The following is a 15,429-nucleotide window of genomic DNA, read 5'->3' as shown; positions in this document are numbered from 1 at the left end:
AAAAGGTCCTGGTGAAAACGGCCTAACTTAAAAAACGACCCCAGTTAAACGACATAACTAGGAAAACGGCCCTTTTTAAACGGGCTCGCTTCACAACCGGTCCTAGTTAAAGCGACCTCACTTCGAAAAAAGATCCTCGTTAAGATAGTTTTTCTGAAAAACGGTCCCGGTTAAAACGACCTAACTTCAAAAATCGTCTTAGTTAAACGACATCAAAAAACTATCTTAGTTAAATAAAACGACCTTACTTCTAAAACTATCCTAGTTTCACAAAATATTTATTCTTTTAGACATGAAAATTTAGTATTTTTTAGTTTCTTTTTTAAAACTGTATCGTAAACGGTAAATTCTGTTTATATACATGTATTCAACGGATTTCACTTTCGCTATTACGGCCTTGCGGCCTTTCAGCTGATGAAAAAATAAAGGTAAGTTTCAGATGATATCCTCTTATATCTTATATCTTTTATCCGTTAATTGTCCATTATGTTACGTAAGAGGATTAATAACACTCTGACCTCTTTGGTAAATGTATGTAAACATCACTTATCTTACAACAGTTACGAACCAAGTTAAACCGACTCGTTATGAAAACTCTCGTTGACCCGGATGGATGCGCGAGAGGGGTCTTACTTTGGGAGGAAACCGTAGTATGTACCCGGGGAAAACCCAAGTTGTCGGCCAGGTGACCTGTGTTGTATCTAGCCTCGATATACACACTTTAATTTGTATTTTTTACTTATGCTTTTTTAAATTTGAAAACAGTTTGGTTGTCATGTTTGTACGGAGCATATGTTTCATATTAACCCGCAATCAAGTCAAAAGATACACATGATTAAATTTCAAAGTAAAACTGAAATTCGTTCCAGCGAAAAACAATCAACAGAAAAAACTTTGTTAAAATGTTTATCATACATTATCATATATTGCCGGTAATAACGTAAAGATATTAACATAAAATCAAAATGTGTTAACAAGAAGAATATTAAAAGTACAATTTTTTTTTTTTTAAACATCAAAAATAAATAGATACTACGACACGGCTGTTAATTCCAGCTTGTTATCGATGACAGAGTGAAACAAAGGGAACTAACTCTAGTTGATGCGAATGTCATTTGAATCAGTTGTAGTAGGCACTTACATGTATTTGATTTACTTCACCAGTTACAGGATAAATACTGAAATCATTCATACGTATGCTAACTACATACACTCTACAGAGTGTGATTATATTTTGACAACCGTCAACTAGACAGTACAGCTACACTGAAAAAGACACGCGCTTCTTCATAAAACCAAAGTTTATATGTTGTATAGAACCTAAGTATTTTATATACATTCTGTACTTCAACCGTTACAAGATAAATATTTCATTAACTCGTAAGTTTATTAAGCACATATTTATATAACTTTGACGAACGTCATTTGGACAGTTATTATGACATGTATGACGATAAGTAAACCATTAAATATTTAAAGCTCGGGGTAAATGGTCAACATGGCTACTTATCAACATCTAAGATAAATATACGGTTTCTTGTCTTTGTGTTAGGGAGAGTGATTAAATGTGTGCAAACAGTAAAATCAGCTTTACTTTTGAGTGTCAAATATTTAAGCGACAAACTGTCAGGAAGTGGCATACATACTTCTATAAATGCCACATTTGTAACAGACTGAAGAGTAACAGAAAGCGTCCTATATTTTTTTTCTTCCCCAGGTTGCCTGATCACTAAGTCTTTTATCTGTAGGTGGTTTAAAAAGTGCTTTCATTTTAGTTAATTCGAATTTTAAATATCCGATTTTTTTCCAAATTCTTGACTTCTGTTTAATTAGATCAATTCATACACACTTGATTACTGAATACCGAATAGAAAACTTCGTCATACGGCTGCTTTGTCTGTCTTGGGTGAAGTTTCATGGATATTGGTAATTTAGCTGCAAAGTCCAAATTAAAGTTAACTTTTGTGGTTCGATGTAAAGCTACGCCGAGATTGGTCAGCTCTCGGAGGGGCTGATTGTTTGTTCGGTGGGTTTATCACCCCATGAACAGCCAGTGTCATGTTGAGGCGGGGCCTCCTTGTAGTAGTTGGTGACTACTGTACCTAACTGAACAGCATACCGAAGGCCTATCGCATTCCATCCAGAGCAATAAGAGTAACGTGTCTTGCCCAAGGACACAACCTCGACAGACTCAGACGGGCCCGTTTCTCAGCTTCCTAGAAACACAAACTGGCACGGGTAGGGAGCGTCGAACCACGTCCCTAGGACCTTCAAATTATGTCTAACTTAGTCATTGCGACCCTCTTGTAGAACCACCGTAGTGTGTTTATTAGGACTTGTCAGTCCGCACATAAATTCAAGATCAACATAAACCTTTTTGGAGTAATTTGCCTCCACAGTTTGATCAAGTTTGTATTTTCTTTTATAGGTTTCTACTGTAAATTAAATTAATTAAATTGAAATTAAAAAAAGAAGATAATAAACATTTTTTTGAATATACATGAGGGTGTGTCTGTTTTGAACCAGTTAAGCTGTACATGTACATGAGGAATTTTGAACGTAACTTGCCGTTAAAGTCATTTGGTTTTTCGTTTCTTAGCTTCTAAACAGGTCTCCTAAAAATCTCCTTTAGGGTATGACATACATGTAGAAGCGACAAAGTGCAAAGAGTCAAATCAATATGACACTTATTGGCCATCATACTTCTACTTTCAAACCAAAGTGGTTTCTTAAGCAACTCAAATCAATATTTGAAACTAAATATTAAAATCTAAAAACATTGTTTACAGAGCTTTTAGAAATCCAACTACCATACATATGTTTATTTACACCACTTCACAATGATTTGTCCGAAAGTCAGAATGTTTGACCAGGAGCGTGTCACCTGAATAGAACGGTGAGGCCATCGTGAAGTGCCGTAGCCATCGCTATACATCAGTCGTTTAGGTATGAACCAGGAGTGAGTATATCGGGTACGAAATTGTGAAATAAAAAAATACTGTCATCACGTGTGCAGTAAATTAATGGCGTTATAAAAGATGATAGGGAGATATAAAGATAGAGTTATAGGCTAATACACTATAGAACGCTGGGAAAACCTTGGAATAAGAGGAAACGACAAAAGTAAAAAAAAAAAAAACATGTTAGTAAGAGAAGGCGATACAGCATTGTAATAAACAGGGGGGGGGGGGGGGGGGGGGGGGGGGGGGGGGGCAGAAAACTGACAAAATCTGATAATAAGCGTAGACGACTTAACGCGGAGACGACTTAACACTGACAATAAGCGGAAACCACACAACATTGATGAGATATGATAATAAGCGGAGGCGACATATCAGCAGAAATTTACCTGGTAGTAAGCGAAGGCAATAGTACCCCAAAGAAACACGATAATATGCGGTAGCAGCAAAGTAGTGGCGAAACCTGGCAATAAGCGGAAACGACAGAAAACTTATGAAACATGACTTTTTAGTGGAAGCAACAGTGACGAAGCATGACAATAAGCGGAAATGACACAATACTGACGAAAGGCAATAATTAATCAATTTCGAAATGAATGGATAACAGGTAATGTGAACACGACACGAGATGTTGTGGCATGGAAACATGACATGCAGGTTAAAACCTATACCATGGGGACTACAGATGTACCAGAAGAGCTCACCATGGAATACTCGCAAAGGATTGTTAGGTAGATGTTTAGGTGAGAATCACCTGCATACTCGCCAGTAAAGACAGGAACCAAAACTGTACATGTGATAGTCCCTTGACTCATGACCTTTGTCTGCCTGTTAAGGTGGCGTCAGGGATAAGTAGAATACGGCAACAAGTCTTAAAATATTCTGTAATATGGACCAAAACCTATTTTAGGAGATTGTTTGCTTTTAAACGCGGGACGAATTCACAACCAAGACATGCATATTTTCAGAAGACTTCTCACATATTTACAGAGGATTTGAAAAAGAACTCAATTTAAGTATTTACAAACAATATTCTAAAATCTATAGGTCTAAAATAATTTATGAATGACCACGCCATCTTAACGAGAATTAAAACTTTAATTTATTTAATCATTCTTAATATAAAAGCTACGTAAGTAATACCTATATACACGGTATACATAAGTAAAAGGGACATTTGCATCACAATGTCCTTTGCTTTCATGGAGGGGGCCGCGGTGGCCGAGTGGTTAAGCTGTCCCGACACTTTAACACTAGCCCTCCACCTCTGGGTTGCGAATTCAAAACCTACGTGGGGCAGTTGCCAGGTACTGACCGTAGGCCAGTGGTTTTTCTCCGGGTACACCGGCTTTCCTCCACCTCCAAAACCTGGCACGTCCTTAAATGACCCTAGCTGTTAATAGGACGTTAAACAAAAACAAACAAACAAACAAATGCTTTCATGGACAAACTTCGCTGTAGTAGCTTTACATACTGCAACCCTTTACATTTTAGCGGTGATAATATATTAGCGCTCTCCGCGCTTACATCATTGATTCTGATTGTGTCAATTAATAATTAGGTGTTTTATATACAAGTTTATTACAGAGACACCAATTACGACATTGATCTGTTAAAACCTTTAGTTCCGCTAAAATTTGAACACGCCTAACCTATGCATTTGTAGGTATACGGTGTTAGTTATATCGAGTTACTTACATTATATATGTATAGTAAAAGTATTTATATTCTATAACTTCCTTCAATCAATGATGTAAAAACGGGGAAAAAATACATAGAGTACTTTATTTGACATTTGCGTACAATTATTGAATGTCTTTGATATTTTAACATACATTTGTAGCAGGTAATGTGTGAAATGACTTCATGCTCAGTGAAAGCTGTTTAGAAAATCTATGTTCCGATATGATTATGATACTGTTTGACATGAAATATTTATGGGTACTTTCTTTCGTGGTTTCAAGCTACATGTACATGATGTAATAACATTTCTGTACTACTGTCACTGTAAAACATGATATGTTTGTGGGCACTTTCTTTCGTGATATCAAGCTTGTTTATATCTGTGCGCCTGTTAGTCCTCAACATGAAATATTTGTGGGCACATTCTTTCGTGGTTTCAAGCTTCTTTTTTATATCTGTGCGCCTGTTACTCCTCAACATGAAATATTTGTGAGTACTTTCTTTTGTGGTTTCAAGTTATTCAGATCGTTTCATGGTATAACATTTTGTGTGAATCTTATGTAAACAAACAGAAGACATTTATTTTGTTTTCTTCCAAATTCAAGCAAAATGACTAGGTAGAAGTAACGACAGCTTTTAAAAGGCATATATCTTCAAGTAGTCTAATATTTCAACAAAATCGATTGTTTTTTATTTTCGAGGCTCCATATCAACCACCACGCAAATCTCGGATGTTTATATACAAAGAATGTTTTTACTTGACAGCATACAAGATAGTAGCTTTGGTGATGAAGAAGCAGCATGACTGAGCCGTCTTCAAAACATTTATTTTAGGTTGATAGAATATAGCTTACTTTTATATTTATATACGTTTAATTTACTTTCTTTCGATGGTTGAGAAACTATTTTACAATGTAAATGTAATTGACAAGAACAGCTTCTGTTGTCGTACATCTTAAATTTTTACTTTGTATAACTTATTTTTAAAACGGGTTTGATACCGATAAATTATTAGGATACACAATTCAGATTTGAAAGTTATTGTAGGAGCTATCTGGACTATATCTTTCGATTTTAGATTAGAATAACTTATACAATACACATTCACACACGTATAGCCCCTATAGCTCAGTGGTTAGAGCACTGGTCTCGTAAACCAGGGGTCGTGAGTTCGAATCTCATTGGGGGCAAGTTAGCATACATTTTAACATTTTTATCGGTCATGAATAAACATTGAAACAAAACTGCCTATTACGTCATCACGGATCTAAAAATAGAAACGGTATTTCCAATACCTGTGCGTAAAACAAGATTTATGAAGCGATGTATGGAACAGTGTATATAAGGGAACACGTGAAATATCGATTTTACATCGGTTGTTTAAAGCTAGGACTTTACGTATAGTTTACCAGATATTATTTAACTAAATACTATTTGTACAGGTCATGGAAATGCATCCTTTGTTCTATTAATAGACCACGAAATGCAATACCTGAATATTGATATGATGTAGTTGCATTTGCCTATATGGTAGATATTTCAAAACATATAAATTTACACTGTAGTAAATGTAAAGTACACGTATATATACATGTATATATATATCTACATATGTAACAATTGTAATGTTTCATTTTGCAATTGTGTACTTAAAACACCAGTACAAATAATATAGTTTCACATAAATCTGTCATTAACAGATACGACAATTAGTTACAATACTTAAACAATTTTATGAGATAAAAAAATCACAGCATGTTGTATTTAAACAAATAATATTGAAACACATTTCTGTTGAGATAAAGGTTGAAGAAGGTTGGTTTGAACTGTCAGGTATTCTGAGAGGTATACAAACTTCACACAGTTATATCTTGATAAGGCGGAATTATCTGCCACTCATATGTCTCCCAAGCCCTGGGAACAGGATATTTAACTCAACAAGGACACACCAAATAGACAAACACCGGCGATAAATTTGTTTCGTAATATTGTATATGGACATTTTTCGGTAAATATTCTCGATTTTTGATGTAGAAAATTTTAAAATATCTTATAGAGGAAGAAATAAAAAAGAAAATCCGGACTGTAATTTTAACACAAAATTGTCAAAACCACGGTTGAAAAATATGAATAAAAATACATAAAGTATAGTTACACACGAATGTCATTTACAAGTTTTAAAAGTATCAGGAATCAGAACAGACATTTCGTGAGGGTAGGCGACTTCGGATTTTTCAAATGAGCAACCTTCTCAAATAACTAGGAATCATGATTTACATCAAACTACTTAATGAAAAAACCTAATCAATGACCATGTTAATGTAAACAATAATTAATGACTTCACTTATGTATACACTAATTAATGACCTCACTGATATATACACTAATTAATGACCTCACTGATGTATACACTAATTAATGACCCCAGTCAGGTATACACTAATTAATGACCTCAGTGATGTATACACTAATTAATGACCTCACTGATATATACACTAATTAATGACCTCACTGATGTATACACTAATTAATGACCTCACTGATGTATACACTACTAAATGACAACACTGATGTATACAAAAATTAATGACCTCAGTGATGTATACTCTAATTAATGACCTCACTGTTGTATACACTAATTAATGACCTCACTGATGTATACACTAATTAATGACCTCACGGATGTATACACTACTAAATGACAACACTGATGTATACAAAAATTAATGACCTCAGTGATGTATACTCTAATTAATGACCTCACTGTTGTATACACTAATTAATGACCTCACTGATGTATACACTAGTTAATGACCTCAGTGATGTATACACTAATTAATGACCTCACTGATGTATACACTAATTAATGACCTCACTGATGTATACACTAATTGACGACCTTACTGATGTATACACTAATTAATGACCTCACTGATGTATACACTAATTAATGACCTCACTGATGTATACACTAATTAATGACCTCACTGATGTATGCACTAATTAATGACCTCACTGATGTATACACTTATCAATAACCTCACTGATGTATACACTAATTAATGACCTCAGTCAGGTATACACTAATTAATGACCTCACTGATGTATACACTAATTAATGACCTCAGTGATGTATACACTAATTAATGACCTCAGTGTTGTATACACTAATTCATGAACTTACTGATGTATACACTAGTTAATGACCTCACTGATGTATACACTAATTAATGACCTCACTGATGTATACACTAATTAATGACCTCACTGATGTATACCCTAATTAATGACCTCACTGATGTATACACTAATTAATGACCTCACTGATGTATACACTAATTAATGACCTCAGTGAGGTATACACTAATAATGACACTCTGATGTATACACTAATTAATGACCTCACTGATGTATACACTAATTAATTACCTCACGGATGTATACACTAATTAATGACCTCACGGATGTATACACTAATTAACGACCTCACTGATGTAGACACTAATTAATGACCTCACTGATGTATACACTAATTAATGACCTCACTGATGTATACACTAATTAATTATCTCACTGATGTATACACTAATTAATTACCTCACGAATGTATACACTAATTAATGACCTCACTGATGTATACACCAATCAATAACCTCACTGATGTATACACTAATTAATGACCTCACTGATGTATACACTAATTAATGAGCTCACTGATGTATACACTAATTAATTACCTCACGGATGTATACACTAATTAATGACATAATTGATGTATACACTAATTAACGACCTCACTGATGTATACACTAATCAATGACCTCACTGATGTATACACTAATTAATGACCTCACTGATGTATACACTAATTAATTATCTCACTGATGTATACACTAATTAATGACCTCACTGATGTATACACTAATTAATGACCTCACTGATGTATACACTAATCAATGACCTCATCGATGTATACACTAATTAATGACCTCACTGATGTATACACTAATTAACGACCTCACTGATGTATACACTAATTAATGACCTCACTGATGTATACACTAATTAATGACCTCACTGATGTATACACTAATTAATGACCTCATTGATGTATACACTAATTAAGGACCTCACTGACTTATACACTAATTAATGACCTCACTGATGTATACACTAATTAATGACCTCACTGATGTATACACTTATCAATAACCTCACTGATGTATACACTAATTAATGACCTCATCGATGTATACACTGATTAATGACCTCATCGATGTATACACTAATTGATGACCTCACTGATGTATACACTAATTAATGACCTCACTGATGTATACACTAATTAATGACCTCATCGATGTATACACTAATTAATGACCTCATCGATGTATACACTAATTAATGACCTCACTGATGTATACACTAATTAATGACCTCACTGATGTATACACTAATTAATGACCTCATCGATGTATACACTAATTGATGACCTCACTGATGTATACACTAATTAATGACCTCATCGATGTATACACTAATAAATGACATCACTGATGTATACACTAATTAATGACCTCATCGATGTATACACTAATTAATGACCTCACTGATGTATACACTAATTAACAACCTCATCGATGTATACACTAATTGATGACCATATTGATTTATTCATTAGTTACATGCTTATGCCGTTAGCTTGACCTTGTTCTCAAATGATATCAAATTAAATTTGATGTTAAGAAGTGTCACTTTTTACTTTTTGATTGCTTACGGATCTCAATTTCTGTTTTTTGTTTCTACCTTCCGAATATGAGTGTCCATTTTATATTTGTGTTAATGCTCTGCTACAACTACAAAATCTGCTCACACTTACGGCATGACATCAGAATTCAGGTAACAATCAGGTTTTTAAATTACAACGAAGAGTTTGACACGTGCCGACTATGCATTTAAATGACCCTGTCTTTCAATTCAGCATCGCACTATTAAACATTATACCATTATTTTTTGTCCAAACCGTAGTGTGTAATATACAAAATATATCGCTCTTCGACCCTCGCCCTTTGACCTCTGACCCTAGGTACTGCACATAAAACAATGCTTTGATAGTTTGTATACAAAGAGATAAATGTCAAATGTGATATTTAGCTCACATTTTAACCCAAGTAGAACTCAAGTATCAATCTTCTTCACTTTATTTAAAGTTAATCCTGATTCCTAAGTTGATAACGAAAATTCGAGGTCATGTAAGGCCATCGGCATGTATTCGTTCTCCATTCAAAACCGATAGTTGATTATAAGATGATCTGGTATTTGATTTTTCCTGTACACAGAAATTTCCACAGGAAAGTTCGTAATGAAGCTTACGTTCCTCATCTAAGATGCTTTCCTTAAGTAAACGACGGTTTCGTACGGACTTTGTAAAATTAGGAACCTTTAGGACAAGTTGAACAAAAGGTTCAACCTGTGCACGTCACAGATGCAGTACAGTACAACAGCTGTTCAACCCATGTGATTGTGTGTCGCCAGTACAAGGGACCCTTTATTATTAGTCAATGTATCTACTATCTATGAAATAACAGCTAAAATCTATAGCAGACAGCACATACAGCCTTTGACAACCGTATCTCTTCGCGGGCGTCATATTGTTATGATGGCTTGAGCAAGATAGCGTGGTTCACATGCTTGTAAACGATTAATACAAAAGGTTGACGGCATTCAGAAACATCGCAGCATTTTATCTTTAGTAGGTTATTTGCTTAAATTAACTTTGAAATAAACTTGGCCTTTATGACTTTTCTAACCATAGCGATAATTGTTTACATTTCATAATCATATAATTCGTTCTAGACAGGAAAACGCTGAATCTATTTATTTATCTATTTTATATTTTAAGCATGATGATAAAGAATTCTATCCTTTGTTTAAAAACATGAATCAGCTGTTTGTATAACACTGGCTCGTCTTTCTGTACCAAGATAGTGTTGTAAAGAAGCTCTCTGAGTAATTTGCCAGTCATTCCCGTAACCAACGAGAATATCGTTTCATCACTGGCATTACGTGCTGAATAGAAAGCGACATTCTGATTGGTCAATTTTCAAAGTTATATCATCACTAAATTGATTGTAATAAGAATCTTATATCCTCTTTAGATACATATATTTTATTAAATTGATCATATTTCACTATAAAATATAATAAATCTATTATAGTTATCTTTGAAGGAATATTAAATATATTTCATATTACTCGATATATTATTTTGTATACAGTGTGCATTATCTTTTTTATTCCAGATAAAAGAATTTAGGTAATACACACGAGAGTGAAGAATTTTTATATCCGAATTTAGTGACAGATACCGTGTATGTCGAATTACGAATATAAACCTGCATCATGACAGCTGTTCCGTCCTTCTAGGACTAATCATTGATGATAGAGACATCATACAGCTGTTTCCTTTTTCTAAGGCTGATCCAGAAATGGGATAAGGAAATAAAGCGATATTAATCATATAAGATTGATATATCTACTCTCATATATCGATTTCTTTTCTTAAAATAATACCTTTACATAAATACATATTTCGTATTTTACTTTATCATAATATATGTTTATCATTTTTATACTCACCTTTATTCGTTAAAATCCGAGATAATATCCACTTAATTTGATAACGGAACTAAAATCACACATTCACAGTTAAACTTTTCTCTGTTATTTCGGATTTATTCCATATCCTGTACACACTCTGGGATTTTTTTCTGGCTTGTAACCGATAAAACTACACCGATATCTCTTTATAAACTTATCTGGAGATTACGACAGCCATCGCCTTCATCTTATCCCCAATCTGCCCGGGCGATAAACACTGGATCGCCAGACCGGTTACCAAGGGATGGATCCACCCGAACAAGTGTCGCCCATTCAGCAGGCTGGCCTTATAACATACAGTATGTATATATATATATATATATATATATATATATGGGTATTGGGGCTGTCGACGGGTGTTCTTCATTACTGGTTTATTTACGCCAGCATTTTAATATTTACATACTGTACGTCAGTGAGTAGGTCTTCTTACTCAGTGTTTAGTTTTAGGTATTTTCTAGATTTTAAATATTCTTAAAATGTATTTGACTTTTTACTAGTGTATCTTTACCTATTTATCTACTGGAAATCACTTTTATGAATGACAAAGGTGAAAGAAAAACATGCATATAGTGTTTTGGCACTCATTTCTTATCATTATTTAACATAAAACATTTTCATAATACTGGAGTATGATAATGATTTTACCGTAGATAATTTTCTCTTATCAAGTAAGCTATTGAATCATAATACACAAGTTTTCTGAAATTTTGACGTATGAATGTAATACATTAATGACGTCATAAGCTGCATGACAAAATGAAAAATTTTAATGAATTTTAAAGACAGTTTTTTTTTAATCATTATCATTATAATTATGATTATTTTAATTATAATACCGGGAAGAGAGAGGGGTTTTAATGCTCGCTGTATCCATTCTAATCCATTACTGAGATTTAAGGTTATCTATTTCAAATCCCCTCCACACTTATCACGGATCTCCCCACTAGGAGTCCCACAATGAGATATAGAAAAGACAAAGGGCACTCAAATATTGACTCAAGTCCGGCTCGCACATTGTATCGTGCGGATTTGTTTGATATAAAATCACAACTTATTTAAATGCGCCACATTAAGATACTTCACAAATGTTTATACAAATGTTGCAATGGTAAATGTGTATGACAATTTAAGAATTTTGAAATATCATAAACCGCAAACGTCACCTTTTATGTGGAAACTGATAACATCAACTTTGGTCCACTGTTCACCAGGGCGGTTCAGTGGTTTTTAATGAAAATTAATTACACATTAAATTGATTGCTGATAATTCAATAAAGAATACAATAGAAGCGGTGATCTGCTAGCCGAGGTGAGGATTTGACATACCATACAAAACCCGGGCTAGGTATGTCTCCTTTAAAGTGCGAGACATCGAGATAGCTCTGTCTTTCTTTCATGAAGTATGGTGGCCCGTCGACACCATCGCGTAATCATATGAACGACCCTATACGCTTGCTTTGATTTTTGTGAAGTATGGAAGCCCACGTGTAACACCGCTACAACATCTTCCAGTCTTTGTAGAATGGTGGACTATTGCTAATATAACGGCGACGTAATTTGGTTATAATTAAATATAAAGCGTATTTTTGGTTTAATTATTTGCAACAATGTATTAACGTTGCTTATACATTATCATATCATTTGTGTTAATAAGATAATCCCATTCGTATGGTTTACCATTGATATCATCTCCGTGACGCCTTTCGTTAATAATGTAATGAACATTTGTCTTTCCTTAAATTGTGAAGTAAATTTAGGGCGGTCCATATATATGTAACATGGCGATAACACATTTAGGTCACAATTTTGATAGTACATTGCCAAGATTTTGTGAATTTTAGTTTCCCATCAAGCAAAACGGGAACGAAGGATACAATACAAGAAATACATTTCATCACTCAGAAGTTAGTGCCACACGCGTGTTTGTGTGGACAAAACATCATTGAGTATGGGGGATAGTCTATTTATAACATCGCGGACGCGTTCTTAGGTTATAGTTCGATATATATCATCTCTTCCGGTTAATTATATATGAGAGCCATTTTTAAACATTACGACTATGTATACTTGTATGTAGCCTTCTTTAGGTGTCGGACCAGCCTCATTTATACAAAATATGATTGGCCTCCCCCAATGATGTTTCACGCCAAGGATAAAATTCAAAAAAGGGTTAAAGAGGAGTAGGATTTCAAAGCAAAATTTCAGAAAAGTTCCCCTTTGTGGGCTCCGGTCCTCTGTCCCTAGGGGCCAGACCAGATTCATTTATATAATATATGATTTCCCTTTCCCAATGATGTTTCAAACCTAATTTGGTAGTAATCCACCAAATGGTTCAGGAGGAGTAGCGTTTTGAAATAAAAAGTCTTACGCACCGCGGACGGCGGACAACGACGGACGGAACACGATTGCTATAGGTCATCCTGGCCCTTTGGGTAAGATGACCTAAAGGTAAAAATAAAATAAATAGATAAAAAAACATCAGTTTTTGATTGCCTCCTGGGTACCATAGGGCCTTAGCTTCATTGACGAGAGAGAGAGAAAAAGAAATTTGACGAGAGAGAGAAAAAAAAGAAAATAAAGTCCAAGAAGCGTAAGCGTTTCCTTTCTACACAGTAGGACTTATAATTTATGACTAACATGACTGCATACGGTGTCCACCATGATGTTGTCTACCCCTTGTCGTAATAAACAGAGAAAAAATGTCAATCGCCTTTGTCAAAATATTTTATTGTTTTCTTATAAAATAACAATGATCTAAAAATAAATCCGAATGTACATAGATATATACGTACCTAACAAATGTATCCATTGACGTTAATGGTAATTCATGTACATACAAATCTACCTCCGAATATAATCATATATTAGTTTACGTATAATATCTGCACGAGATTGCTATTAACGAATAAATTTACTATACACATGATTATTTCATAACAGCCCTATAAAAAGGTAAACAAACCCAACTTATTATTAAATGAAGATTTGAAATATTTCGGATATATGTCGCAACATTGGTCGTTAAAATTGTCATTTCAAATAACAAATGGAATTTTGAGCTATTTAAAAATCTGAATATACAAATGAACCTTTTGATTAAAAGTATGATTGAATATAATAAATATTGACAGTAAAAGATGTCGTTGTTCTAACTCGTCTAATTCTGAATATAAAATGGTATACTTGAGCAGATAAGATTCTGAAAAAACAGATAATAATCATTTAAAACATTGTACAAGTATGGCATAATTTTATAACATATGTTACAGCAAAATTTAACATTTCTATGTTTAAAATATATTGAAATACGTCGAGTCTGTCTGAAAGGCAACCTTTGTATAGGAAAAACCTGTCTATAAAGGTCAGTTGTCCTGGACCCAAATGCGACACAACTCAGTGTTAATGAACATGTATACCACCTGCCTATAAAGGCCATTTATTTCTGATGCTTGAATGACCTTTATAAAGAGGTCTCAAAATCAGTTGAAATATGCTGATTCCTATTTCACCTTGTCAATTAAAATTACACTATTTACCCAACGCTGATTGGTGTAAACAGTCATCACAAGTCAAAATAAGATGCAATGAGGAAATTTTGCAGGAGAGGTTGATATTTAAATCCTAAAACCCTGTCGTGTGCCTCGCAGGTTAATAACTGAGACACTTTCTAAGGTTGATAAATTCTCACATTCACCTGAAAAACGGTTGATAATTGCATATCATTATACCTCATCTTTATAACAGTGCCTATGGTTAGTCGACACGCATCGCGTGGTCGGGAAATAAAACATTATATTTCCATGAGCCGCGTGAGCCAGGGAAATAAAATATCAGATCTCCCTAGAGCACTTGCCCCAATGACGACCCTCATATTCTGTTGCCCCCCCCCCCCCCCCCCCCACCCCCTTCCAATTGTTAACAAATGGCAGACGAACAGAAACGTAAACGTGTTCGTGTAGTAGAATAAGCGTAAATATATAAAACTCTACAAAACAAGAATGCTCAAAACACGAACATATCCACAATTGTACACGCCAAATGTTTTCAAGATCTTCTAAAAGAAACTGATAGTAACACCTGGACTTGGATTCATATCGATTGAGCGACGAGGGCCACAGGGGT

The 15,429-nt window shown here is 34.4% G+C and overlaps 1 protein-coding gene and 1 non-coding gene across 2 annotated transcripts in view; one reads left to right on the top strand and one right to left on the bottom strand.

Annotated features, from left to right (window-relative positions):
• The window catches only part of LOC117316654, a 28,298-nt gene extending 16,746 nt beyond the window's left edge, over positions 1-11,552 (bottom strand). The window contains exon 1 of the mRNA XM_033871355.1: positions 11,284-11,552. The gene's annotated coding sequence lies outside the window, so the exon portion shown is untranslated. The remainder of the gene's footprint in view (positions 1-11,283) is intronic.
• On the top strand, positions 5,761-5,833 carry Trnat-cgu. The gene has a single exon. It is a non-coding gene; the product is annotated as a tRNA-Thr (tRNA).
• Positions 11,553-15,429: the final 3,877 nt, after the last annotated feature.

Source organism: Pecten maximus, chromosome 18 (genome assembly GCF_902652985.1).
Source record: "Pecten maximus chromosome 18, xPecMax1.1, whole genome shotgun sequence".
NCBI classification, from domain to species: Eukaryota; Metazoa; Mollusca; class Bivalvia; order Pectinida; family Pectinidae; genus Pecten; species Pecten maximus.
The sequence above is the reverse complement of the archived record's forward strand: the minus strand, read 5'-3'. Positions and strand labels throughout refer to the sequence as shown.